This window comes from Lathyrus oleraceus, chromosome 6 (assembly GCF_024323335.1).
Source record: "Lathyrus oleraceus cultivar Zhongwan6 chromosome 6, CAAS_Psat_ZW6_1.0, whole genome shotgun sequence".
In the NCBI taxonomy this organism is placed as follows: domain Eukaryota; kingdom Viridiplantae; phylum Streptophyta; class Magnoliopsida; order Fabales; family Fabaceae; genus Lathyrus; species Lathyrus oleraceus.
This window is the reverse complement of record NC_066584.1, coordinates 90179742-90191612: the sequence shown is the minus strand read 5'-3', so window position 1 is coordinate 90191612 and position 11871 is coordinate 90179742. Positions and strand designations below refer to the sequence as shown.

The 11871-nt window shown below is 37.6% G+C and overlaps 1 non-coding gene across 1 annotated transcript; it reads right to left on the bottom strand.

The window, feature by feature from the left end:
• Positions 1–429: 429 nt before the first annotated feature.
• LOC127099600 (small nucleolar RNA R71) lies at positions 430–536 on the bottom strand. The gene has a single exon (XR_007794084.1). It is a non-coding gene; the product is annotated as a small nucleolar RNA R71 (small nucleolar RNA).
• Positions 537–11871: the final 11335 nt, after the last annotated feature.

Here is an 11871-nt window from a genome sequence, read left to right as displayed (position 1 = left end):
CCTGACCTTAACATCCCTATTTCTGAATCAGTTATTCAACCAGAGATGGCCGAAGGAGTGCAAAAGCGTCCTCTTAATTACTATGCAATCCCTTCGCAGGATGAACCACCTAACAACATCGTTGTCCCTACCATCGAGGCTAATAATTTTGAGCTAAAACCTTCACTGTTGTCAGTCGTACAACAAAACCAATTTTCAGGTAGTCCCATGGAGGACCCGAACCTACATTTGTCAGTGTTTTTGCAATACGCAGACACTGTGAAAGTAAATGGTGTCAGGCCAAAAGCTATAAGACTACGTCTTTTCCCATTCTCATTAAGAGATAGAGCTAGAGCTTGGCTCCAGTCTCTACCATCTAACTTTGTCACTACGTGGAACGAGTTGAAGAAAGTTTTCTTAGCCTGATATTTCCCACCTAGTAAGACGGCTATGATAAGAGCCCAAATAAACGGGTTTAAACAAAAAGATAATGAATCACTTTTTGAAGCTTGGGAGAGATACAAAGACATGATGAGGCTTTGTCCACATCATGGCCTAGAAGAATGGTTGATCATCCATACCTTTTACAACGGTCTCTTGTACAACACAAGATTGACAATAGACGTTGCTGCAGGTGGCGTGCTGATGGATAAACCCTACAATGAGGCCTATTAACTCATCGAAATTATGGCCCAGAATCATTACCAGTGGGGAAGCGAAAGAACCTCTGTAGAGAAACCTCCAATGAAAGGCGGAATGTACGAATTAAGCAGTCTTGACCATGTTAACGCCAAGGTAGATGATCTTACTCAAAATATAGACAACTTGACCATAACACCCGCAACCACTGTGGCTGTCGTTGCACCAAACTGCGAGATATGAAGAGTTCTAGGGCATGTTTCTCCAGAATGTCAACTCCTGACAGGAACCTCCACAGACCAGGTGAACTATGTTCAAGGAAACCCTTACTCAAACACCTATAACCCAGGTTGGAAGAACCATCCTAACTTTTCATACAAAAACAATAATGCATTGTATGCACCTAACCAAGAACCTACTGTACTACCAGGATATCATAAAGCTGCCACAAATACTCAAAATGCTTCTAAAAAGTCAAACCTAGAAATAATGATGGAAAACATCATAGCTACCCAAGCCCAAATAAATAAGGATTTCCTAAATCAAAACATACACACTAGTGAGAAAATCAAGTAGTTAGCAAACAAGGTAGTCGCGTTAGCCAACCACAATAAAATGTTGGAAACACAAATTTCGCAAGTGGCTCAACAACAAGCACCTGCTGCTGCTTCTACAGGCACATTTCCTGGACAGCCGCAACCAAACCCGAAAGGTCATGCAAATGCTATTATACTACGAAGTGGGACAGAACTAGACGGACCGACCGACCCTAGAATTCAAAACCCATCCATGCACCAAGACCCTGGTAAGGAAATTGAGAAGGAAGACGATCAAGCAGAAGATAAAAACGAGGAGGCCGTAGAGAAAGAAGAACCTTATGTGCCTCCACCACCGTATAAACCCCTTATCCCTTATCCTTAAAGAGTTGTTAAATATAAAAATGTAGGGCAATTTAAACAATTCGTAGAGCTTCTAAAATAATTGAATATCACAATACCCTTTACAGAAGCCATTACTCAAATGCCCTCATATGCTAAGTTTCTTAAAGAAATATTATCTAACAAGAAGAAGATAGAAGATAACAAAACCGTTACACATACTGTTGAGTGTAACACCATAATACAAAACAATATGCTTCCTAAGCTAAAAGACCCAGGTAGTTTCTCCATACCCTGTGTAATCGGAAAGTTTGTCATAGACAAAGAACTATGCGACTTAGGAGCCAGTAGTAGTTTAATGCCCTTGTCTATACGAGAAAGGCTAAAAATGGGAAAACTAAGACCTACGAGGATGTCCGTACAACTTGCAGATCGTTCTGTTAAATTTCCCGTAGGTATGTTAGAAAACGTTCCGGTACGCATAGGACAATTCTATATTCCTAATGATTTTATAATCATGGATATAAATTAGGATTCCAACATCCCTATCATATTAGGAAGACCATTCCTAGCTACAGTCGGAGCTATTATAGATGTTCAGAAAGGCAAGCTAACCTTTGAAGTTAGTGAGGAAAAATTCGAATTCATTTTGACGCATATCTTAAAGGAACCAGCTATAGACGATACCTATTGTCTACTAGATGTCATCGACGATTGTATAAGAGAGACGGAGAATGAAAAAACATCATACTCCGAAATACTGAAAATTCCAAGGCCTCATACTTTTGAAGATGAAAATTTGAGTAACAAATACCAAGATGATAGCCTGAGCGAATGCCTAGTACTAACGCCTGATCATATGCCTTACCCAAAGAAACCAGCCCTAGAACTTAAGACGTTACCCAAAAATCTAAGGTACGAATTCCTAGACACTGAACTTGAGGGACCTGTAATAGTCAATGCAGACTTAGGGCAGATAGAGACCGAAAAGCTTCTACATGTTTTGAGAAAATACCCAACTGCTTTAGGCTACAATATCTCAGATCTAAAAGGAATACTCCCTTCCACATGCGTGCATAGCATAATGCTAGAGGAAGACAATAAGACCTCTAGAGAACATCAAAGAAGGGTAAATCCCATTCTGAGTGATGTAGTAAAGAAAGAAGTGCAAAAGTTGTTAGAAGAAGGTATTATCTACCCGATATCCGATAATCAATGGGTCAGCCCAGTACATGTCGTACCAAAGAAGGGAGGCGTCATTGTTGTTAATAATGAAAAAGTAGAATATGTAGCACAAAGAGTGGTTACTGGAAGTAGAATGTGTATTGATTATAGAAAATTAAACAAAGCCACTCGGAAGGATCATTTTCCTTTACTGTTTATCGATCAAATGCTTAAACGATTGGCTAAGAATTCTTACTTCTACTACTTAGACTGTTATTCAGGATTTTTCCAAATTCCTATTCATCCTGACGACCAAGAGAAAACGGCCTTCACGTGTCCCTATGGTACATTCGCCTACCGACGAATTCCATTCGGAATGTGTAACGCTGCCACAACATTCCAAAGATGGATGATGTCAATTTTTGCTGATTTTATAGATGATATCATGGAAGTCTTCATGGAAGATTTATCTATATGAGGAAAGACCTTTGAAGGCTGCTTATCAAATCTTGAAATGGCACTAAAAAGATGCGTAAAATTAAACCTCGTGCTAAACTAGGAAAAATGCCATTTCATGGTCCGACAAGGGATCATACTCTGACACATAGTATCCGATAAGGGGATTGAAGTCAACAAGGCCAAAATAGAAGTTATAGAAAACCTTCAGCCTCCGAAAATCGTAAGAGAAATATGAAGCTTGTTAGGACATGCCGGTTTCTACCGGCGATTCATCAAAGATTTCTCAAAAATCACCAAACCACTGACTGGCTTATTGATGAAAGACGTCGAATTCATCTTTGATGACAAATGCCTAGCGGCGTTTTAACAACTAAAAACATCTCTTATTACCGCACCTATCATGCAACCGCCAGATTGGAGATTACCCTTTGAAATCATGTGTGACGTTAGTGACTCTGTTGTAGGTGCAGTCTTAGGAAAAAGAAGGGATAAGAAACTTCATGAAATATACTATGAAAGTAGAACCCTAGACCCTGCACAAATGAACTATGCCACCACAGAAAAGGAAGTTTTAGCCGTAATGTTCTCTCTGGATAAATTTTGTTCCTACCTAGTAGGAGCAAAGATAATTATCTATATCAACCATGCTGCAATTAGGTACCTGTTAAAAAAAAGGATTCCAAACTAAGACTCCTAAGGTGGATCTTACTATTACAAGAGTTTGACCTAGAAATCAAGGATAAAAGGGGCACTGAAAATGCCGTGGCCGATCACTTCTCAAGAATGGAAGGTATTGAACCTGAACGAGTGCCTATAAATGATGATTTCCCATATGAAAGACTCATAGCCCAACTGGAAAGTAATACAACTAAATATGCGTTAACCCATAAGGATACCAAAACAAACGAGGTAGTGGAAGCAATTTACACCAAAACCACACTACCATGGTATGTTGACTTCGTCTACTACTTAGCAGCTGGGGTGCTTCCACCAAACTTGACCAACCAACAAAAGAAAAAATTCTTCCACAATCTTAAACATTATTATTGGGATGAGCCTCTACTTTCCAAGAGAGGTGCCGACGACATTTTCCATTGATGTGTCCCCGAAGATGAGGTAGAAAATGTAACCTCCCATCGTCATTCTGCTCCCTATGGAGGACATGCAAGCACTTCGAAGACTTGCGCTAAAATCTTGCAAGTCGGCCTCTTTTGGCCCACTCTATGGAAAGATATCCACATCGCGATCACAAATTGCGACTGGTGTCAATTCACTAGCAACATATCTAGACGCGAGGAAATTCCACTTAAAGGAATTTTGGAAGTAGAAGTCTTTGATGTTTGGGGAATCGATTTTATGGGACCTTTCCCATCTTCTTTTGGTAACAAGTATATCCTTGTTGCGGTCGATTACATACCAAAATGGATTGAGGTCGTAGCCTCTCCCACGAATGACACACGAGTGGTAATTAGACTCTTTAAGCGTATAACCTTCCCTAGATTCAGAGTGTCGACACTTGTCATCAGTGATGGTGGCTCCCATTTCATTTCAAGGATTTTTGAAAAGCTATTACTGAAATATGGAGTCTAGAACCGCGTAGCAACACCCTATCACCCACAGACGAATGGGCAAGTAGAAGTCTCAAACCGAGAAATTAAACAAATCTTAGAAAAGACGGTTGCCACCTCTAGGAAAGATTGGTCCTCAAAATTACCAGAAGCCCTGTGGGAATATAGGACAGCTTTTAAGACCCCAATAGGAACCACACCTTTTAAGCTAGTTTATGGAAAATTAAGTCATTTGCCGGTAGAATTAGAACATAAAGCATATTGGGCCATTAAGACCCTTAATCTCAATTATACTACCGCAGGATAAAAAAGAATATTAGATAACCATGAACTAGAAGAACTTAGACTAGATGCGTATGAGAATTCCCGAATCTATAAAGAAAGAACTAAAAAATGGCACGACAATCGCATATCAAGAAAAAAGTTTAAGGAAGACGACAAAGTACTTCTGTTTAACTCCCGCCTCAGACTCTTTCCCAGAAAACTTCATTCTAGGTGGTCCAGTCCCTTCAAAATTACTAATATCTTTGCAAATGGAGCGATAGAGATAAAGGGAAAAACGAGCGAAGCATTCATAGTAAACGACCAACGTTTGAAACATTACCACAACATTGATAACAATGATTTCATTGCAAATCTAAAGCTTGCAGAGCTTCACGCTCATTCAAAAGAATAACACCTATTCTATTTATGTCGAGCTTACGACAATAAACTAAGCGCTTGGTGGGAGACAACCCACACTCTATCTTTAACTATTTAATTTAATTACCCAAATTTATAATTATTACTACTGCTTATTTTTCATTGCGTCATTCTTTCTTATTTCTCTTAAAGTTAATCGACACCTTTCTTTATTATTGACCATTACTAACTTAATGCTGCTATCTACTAGATTTTATCTAGCTACTGACCATCACAGTGCAACAAGTAGATTACATGGATATAGTCTTCATAGGCAGAGCTCAAATGAGGCGTTTTGAGGCTCTAGCTCAGAGAGAAATGGCACTAACTTTATACCCAGATGGACGCACCATGACCAAATTATGTATAAGAGTCAATGTTATGTTTCTAATTAACCAACTAGGCTGGGACACCTTCGTCATCCAACGAAAATTTAGTTCCTACAATAGGTTGACTTTAAAATTCCTAAGCTCCCTAGTGTACCTGCCAAACCATGGTATGGGATTTAACAAAGGCCTAATCTCCTTTAGGTTGTTCGATAATGACTACCGCTACACCCATAGAGAAATGGCTAAACTCCTAGGATGCCCTAATGGTCCTGATACCTTTACCATTACCCAAGAAGATAAGCTTGTAGACCATCGATTAGATCTCTTTTGGGGTAGCATCATAGGAAACGAACATCCCGAGCCAGACCTTATGCATTCAGAGAACATCCATAACCCTGCCATTCGTTACTTTCATAAGATCCTAGCTCTCACCTTATTTGGAAAGGAACAGAACATAACTTTTGTGTCCAAAGATGAACTCTTTATAATGTATTGTGCATCACATGCCCGACCTGTTAACGCCGCTACATTCATGATAGCTAATTTGTACCATATAGCACAGGAAGACTATGGACCAATATTAGTGAGAGGCTTAGTGACCATGATAGCAAATTCCATCGGACTGAAATACCCACTCATCAGGGTTATACGACCTATGAACATCCGATTTTGTGTCAACACCGGTATCATTAGGAACCAAGGTCCGGATGTGTTTGAATTCCTAATTAACAGCCAAGTAGTACACCTGTTTACCCTGCCAGACCATAGGACGAGTGTACCTGATAGGAACAACTGGCTCTATGATTTGGATGGACCACAAGATGCACCACCTTCTCCTCCAGAGACACCCTAAATCTACGACGACTATGATAATTATCTCTCTGACGCTGAATCACACGGCCCAGTTATACCTACTGCACCTCTCACCGATCATGTTGCTGCCATCGAAGCTATTTAGACAGACGTCGCCAATCTGAGAGGCAAGCTGAGCACCCTGTGCATGGAATTCCACGACTTTTTGGATGTAGTGACAGAGAACCTGAATCACATTTACAAACACTTCTACTCGTTCGCTCCTCCTACCAGCAGTTGCCGTAATGGCTAATTTATTGGAATATTACCGATTCACTGACATTTATTTTATTTTCTTGTTTGGAATTTTATTGTTATTTGTTTTTACAAATTTGGGAATTTATTTAATTACTTCATTTTAGCCACAACCTAGTCTTTCCTACTATTTCTCCATGATTATAGCCAGAAATCCACTCACCTTTGGCTACAATTTAGGGGAGTTGAAAATATATAAAGGAGTTTAGTTTTTCAACCGTCTCTCTCTCTCTCTCTCTCTCTCTCTCTCTCTCTTATTCCAGCTTTCAATCGACATTTAATTTTTTAGTCATATTTATTTTGTTTTAGTTTCCTAGGAAGTTTTCCTACTTTGTAACAGTGATGGTTTCACCACATCGGGGACTATTGCATTTTATTTTACGTATTTGAATTCAATTGTAACGGTTACTCATTGCCAAAGCCTACCGACATTATTTTAATTGAAAAATCAAGATTCAGTTCCAGTTCTCAATTCGTAATCCAGGTTTTATTTTGATTGCTAATTTAATTATTTATGCCTTATTGTATGTTTGATTTTCCAAATACCATGTCTGTTACCGGATCCATGTCCGGCTAAACCCTTACGTATCGGTATGTAAAGACCGTCAGAACGACGGGATTCATAAATAATTTGTGTTAGCTTTTATAAAACTTATTTTTCTGGTGTTTAGTTTCTTATTTTATTCAAACTATTTTTCATACGAGAGTACAAAACAAACAAAGCTTACGGTCAACAAGAACGTGAGTTTGAGATTTTAACCAGATAGCTGAAACTAGGCATTAATCCTAAACACAACGAGAGCGCTTTAGGATTAATTAGACTTTATTCATATTCAAAAATTATTTTTAAATTTAAAATGAGATTATTTCTACTGAAGAATATTTTGACCAATAAGATTACACCAAATATCTATCGAATCCCCAAAGTTTGATGCGTTACATACTGATATCCCTTTATTGCATATCCTTATTAATATTCTACTTATGCAATAGTTATTTCTCTCTATCCCTCCAATCTTAGAACGATCATCAGCCTTAGATTTACATAGTAACATTAGATAACGCTACGTTCGATTATTAGTCCTTGTGGGTTCGATAATCTTTAAAACTACACGATATGACTGTGCACTTGGAGTCACGATTCCCATAGACTTACTAAGTCGCGATCGCTATGATATTTTCTTTTGCTTTTTCTTTTCAAGACATTCTTTGGAGAACACTCAACCACTTATCACATGCATGGATCTTGAACCAAAACATCTTCCAAAGGAAGGAAAGAAGGCCAAGTTTCCACACAATACCATGAAAGAGGGGAGACTTACAATCTCACTAACTAGAATGCTTATGCCTTTTATGTCACAAATTTAGCGCTATGTTAAGCAACCATAATTGGACATATGAAGAAGTCACAACTATTTGAGGTCGGGCAATAGAATTTTGGTGTTAATGCATGTTAGAGACATAGTATAATGGACTATGCTCATAAAACATACCACACACAAAAAGAATATGCAAAAGGTGTGGAAGTTTGGAAATTTTTGACATATCAAAATTTGGAGCTTGGAACTTGGAGAAATTTGAGGTGGAAGTTTGGAAATTTTTGACATATCAAAATTTTTCTAAGTGTCAAGTCATATATCTCAAAATTCCACCTTGCTTAACTTTTCATATGAGCTTCAAGTGAGAAAAGTTTCTTCATCAAAGTTGCATCTCTCTCAAAGTAATTCAAAATGGTCACAGATTTCATATCATTTGGATTTGAAATGATAGAGCTATGCATTTTTGAAGTTTGGAAAAATCACTTGATCAATGGTATAGGTCAAAAGTGACCCATAATGTAGCCTGGTATCACATGCTCAAAAAAGTTGAATTAGCTCCCACTCCAAACATAAAAGTTGAAGTAGACACAATGAATTTGATTTTGCAACTTGGAAATCTTTCATCTCATAAAAATTGAGCAAGTTAGGGCCTTGGGAAGTTGACTTTCAAATTAGGGTTTAGACAAAATGACCTATAATGTTTCGACATAGAAAATGATTTTCCAAGAAAAACTAGCTCTAGTTCTCAACATGAAAGTTGTTTGGAATGTAATTTAGAGTATGTTTTATCTTGGAATCATTTTCATATGGTGAAAAGTGTAGGAGATAGGGTCTAGGGAGACCTAGTTTTGATCAGATGAATTCATCTGGCCAACCACCATCAACCAACTTGCTAATTTCCAATTCTCTTGACTTTATTGGCTCATGGTAGATCATATATGCATAATATGATGAAATTTTTAGTGTCCCTTGAGAAATTTGATCAATTGGTGAGATAGCTTGTTGGAGAAGTTACTCATGATACCTAGTCAAACTAGGGTTTCCAAGGCAAATCACCCTCAAATTCTTGAAGAAAACTTGATCAATATAACATGTAGAGAACATTGGGACTCATATATGATGTTCATAACCATTCTTGAATCAATTCTTGGTTGTGCTCTTTTTTCATTAGGGTCTAAAACCATAGATGTAAACTTGATGAATCAATGAGATCATGCCCTACCTACAAAAGAGTTAGGCAAATGCAAAGACATATTTTCGGTATTTTGGTTAGTGAAATCATAAAATACAAGTATGATACTATCACAAAGGGCTTGGTGATCTCTCCTAAAACGAACCCAACGAAAGAGGGGTAAGGAGGATGCCAAGGTATGATCCCAATGCTAATGCTTATGATGGATTTGCATGAGGGATCTCAGGGTTAAAATTGGGGTCTTACAGTTTTCCTCTGAAGAATTAACGTGTGACATCATCAGATTCTGGACTCAACACACTCTAAAGCTTCTGTATATGACTCTGATTGATGAGCCTCTGAAGGATTGCCAACCCTTCAAGACTTTACACTAAAATTCTGAAGACTCTGAAGAACAATATATGAAGACTCTGAAGACTAGGTTCTGGGGAAGTGTGTTAAGACTCTGAAGACCGAGGTTATGAAGACTCTTTCAACTAGTCTCTTGATCCTTATAACCATGCTTCAACATAATTTATTCAGAAGTCTCTGAAGATTAGAAGATATGATCAAAAGATTTTACGTCAGGAAAGTAGTACACAGTACAAGATCACCCTTCCCTCCACTTCACTGATTTTGTGGGCTAAGGACAATAATATTATACCATTGTGTCTTCTATATGCAAATCGTTATACCAGGAGACAACTTAAATTTTTCTATTCCAATTCTACCCTCCAACAGATATTTTAACTGCCTATATAAAGGAGACTTCGATGATTAGATAAGTTTCTAAATCATTGCATAATACTATGCTCATACACAGTGCTCTTTGCTGAACTTGATTTTATTTGTGTATAGTTTTTGTAAACACACATAAAGCTTTTGTTCGTTATTGTTTAAGAAATTCATTGTACTTAACTTGTGTTAATCTACTTTCTTATAAGCATTATTGTAAACACAGTCTTGTAAACATCAAATTATTTGAGTGGTTTCCTTGAGTGATAAGGTTTTATGAAAGGACCTGAACAACACTTCTCTTGAAGAACAGGTTAGTTCTTTAAGAAATCATCAGATTGAGCTTGAGGAAGATGAGCCCAATATAAAGAGAAAATGTGTTGCTCTGAAGTCATCGAGAAGATCCGAGAAGACAAAAGATCTTTAAGTAGAAACAAATAAAGATTATGAAAATGAATTAGAAGTAGAAGATGAATTGTCTCTTATCTCAATACGTGTCTGTAAGACCCCAATTTTGACCCTAAGATCCCTCATGCAATTTCATCAAAAGCATTAGCATTGGGATCATATCTTGGCATCCTCCTTACCCCTTTTTCATTGGGTTTGTTTTGGGAGAGATCACCAAGCATCTTTGTGATTATATCATACTTGTATATTATCATTTTACTAACTAAAATACCAAAAAATATGTCTTTGCTTTTGTTTAACTCTTTTGTAGGTAGGGCATGATCTCATTGATTCATTGGTCACATCTAGGGTTTGAGACCCTCATGAACAAAAGGCACAACCAAGAATTGATTCAAGAATGGTTATAAGCATGATATATGAGTCCCAATGATATCTATATGTTATATCGATCAAGTTCTCTTCAAAAGTTTGAGGGTGATTTGCCTTGGAAACCCTAGTTTGATTGCGTATCTTGAGTAACTTCTCCAATAAGCTATCTCACCAATCGATCAAATTTCTCTAGGGACACTTCAAACTTCATCATCTTATGCATATATGATCTACCATGAGCCAAGAAATTCAAGAGAATTGGAAATTAGCAAGTTGGTTTATGATGGTGGTCAGATGAATTCATCTGATCAAAACTGAGTCTCCCTGGACCCTATCTCCTACAACTTTTTGAGCATGTGATACGAGGCTACATTATAGGTCACCTTTGACCTATACCATTTATCAAGTTATTTTTCCAAACTTAAAAAATTCATAACTCTATCATTTCAAATCCAAATGACATGAAATTGGTGACCATTTTGAAGGTCTTTGAGATAGCTACAACTTTGGTGAAGAAACTTTTCTTATTTAAAGCTCTCATAAAAAGTTAAGCAATGTGGAATATTGAGACATATGGGTTGAGATTTAGAAAACTTTTGATATGTCAAATTTTTCCAAACATCCACCTCAAAAATCTCCAAGTTCCAAGCTCCAAATGAAAAAGTGTTCAACATCAAACTTGTTCCTATTGATCTCACCTTTCCAAAGTGCTCAAATTCATTCATTTTGGATGAGAAAGTGATAGGATGCGCATGGCTTAAACAGGCTGATATCATTTGGCATGGATCAATCTTCAAGCATCAATGCACGTGTCTTGCAATCCAATCCATCTTCAAAGCATCTGAACTTCAAATTTGGACCTTCAGGTATCATTTCATGGGCCTATGTGCGCCCATGCACCATTCCATCATCATTTGCCAATTTTGAAAAGTGGAGAGAGTGTGCAAATATCACATGGATTCATCTATAAATACAACTCCATTTGCTCAGAATTAAGACACACATTGCACCAGCTTTGATCCCCCATTGAAAAACCTTCACTCTTATAGGATAAACCTGAAAAAT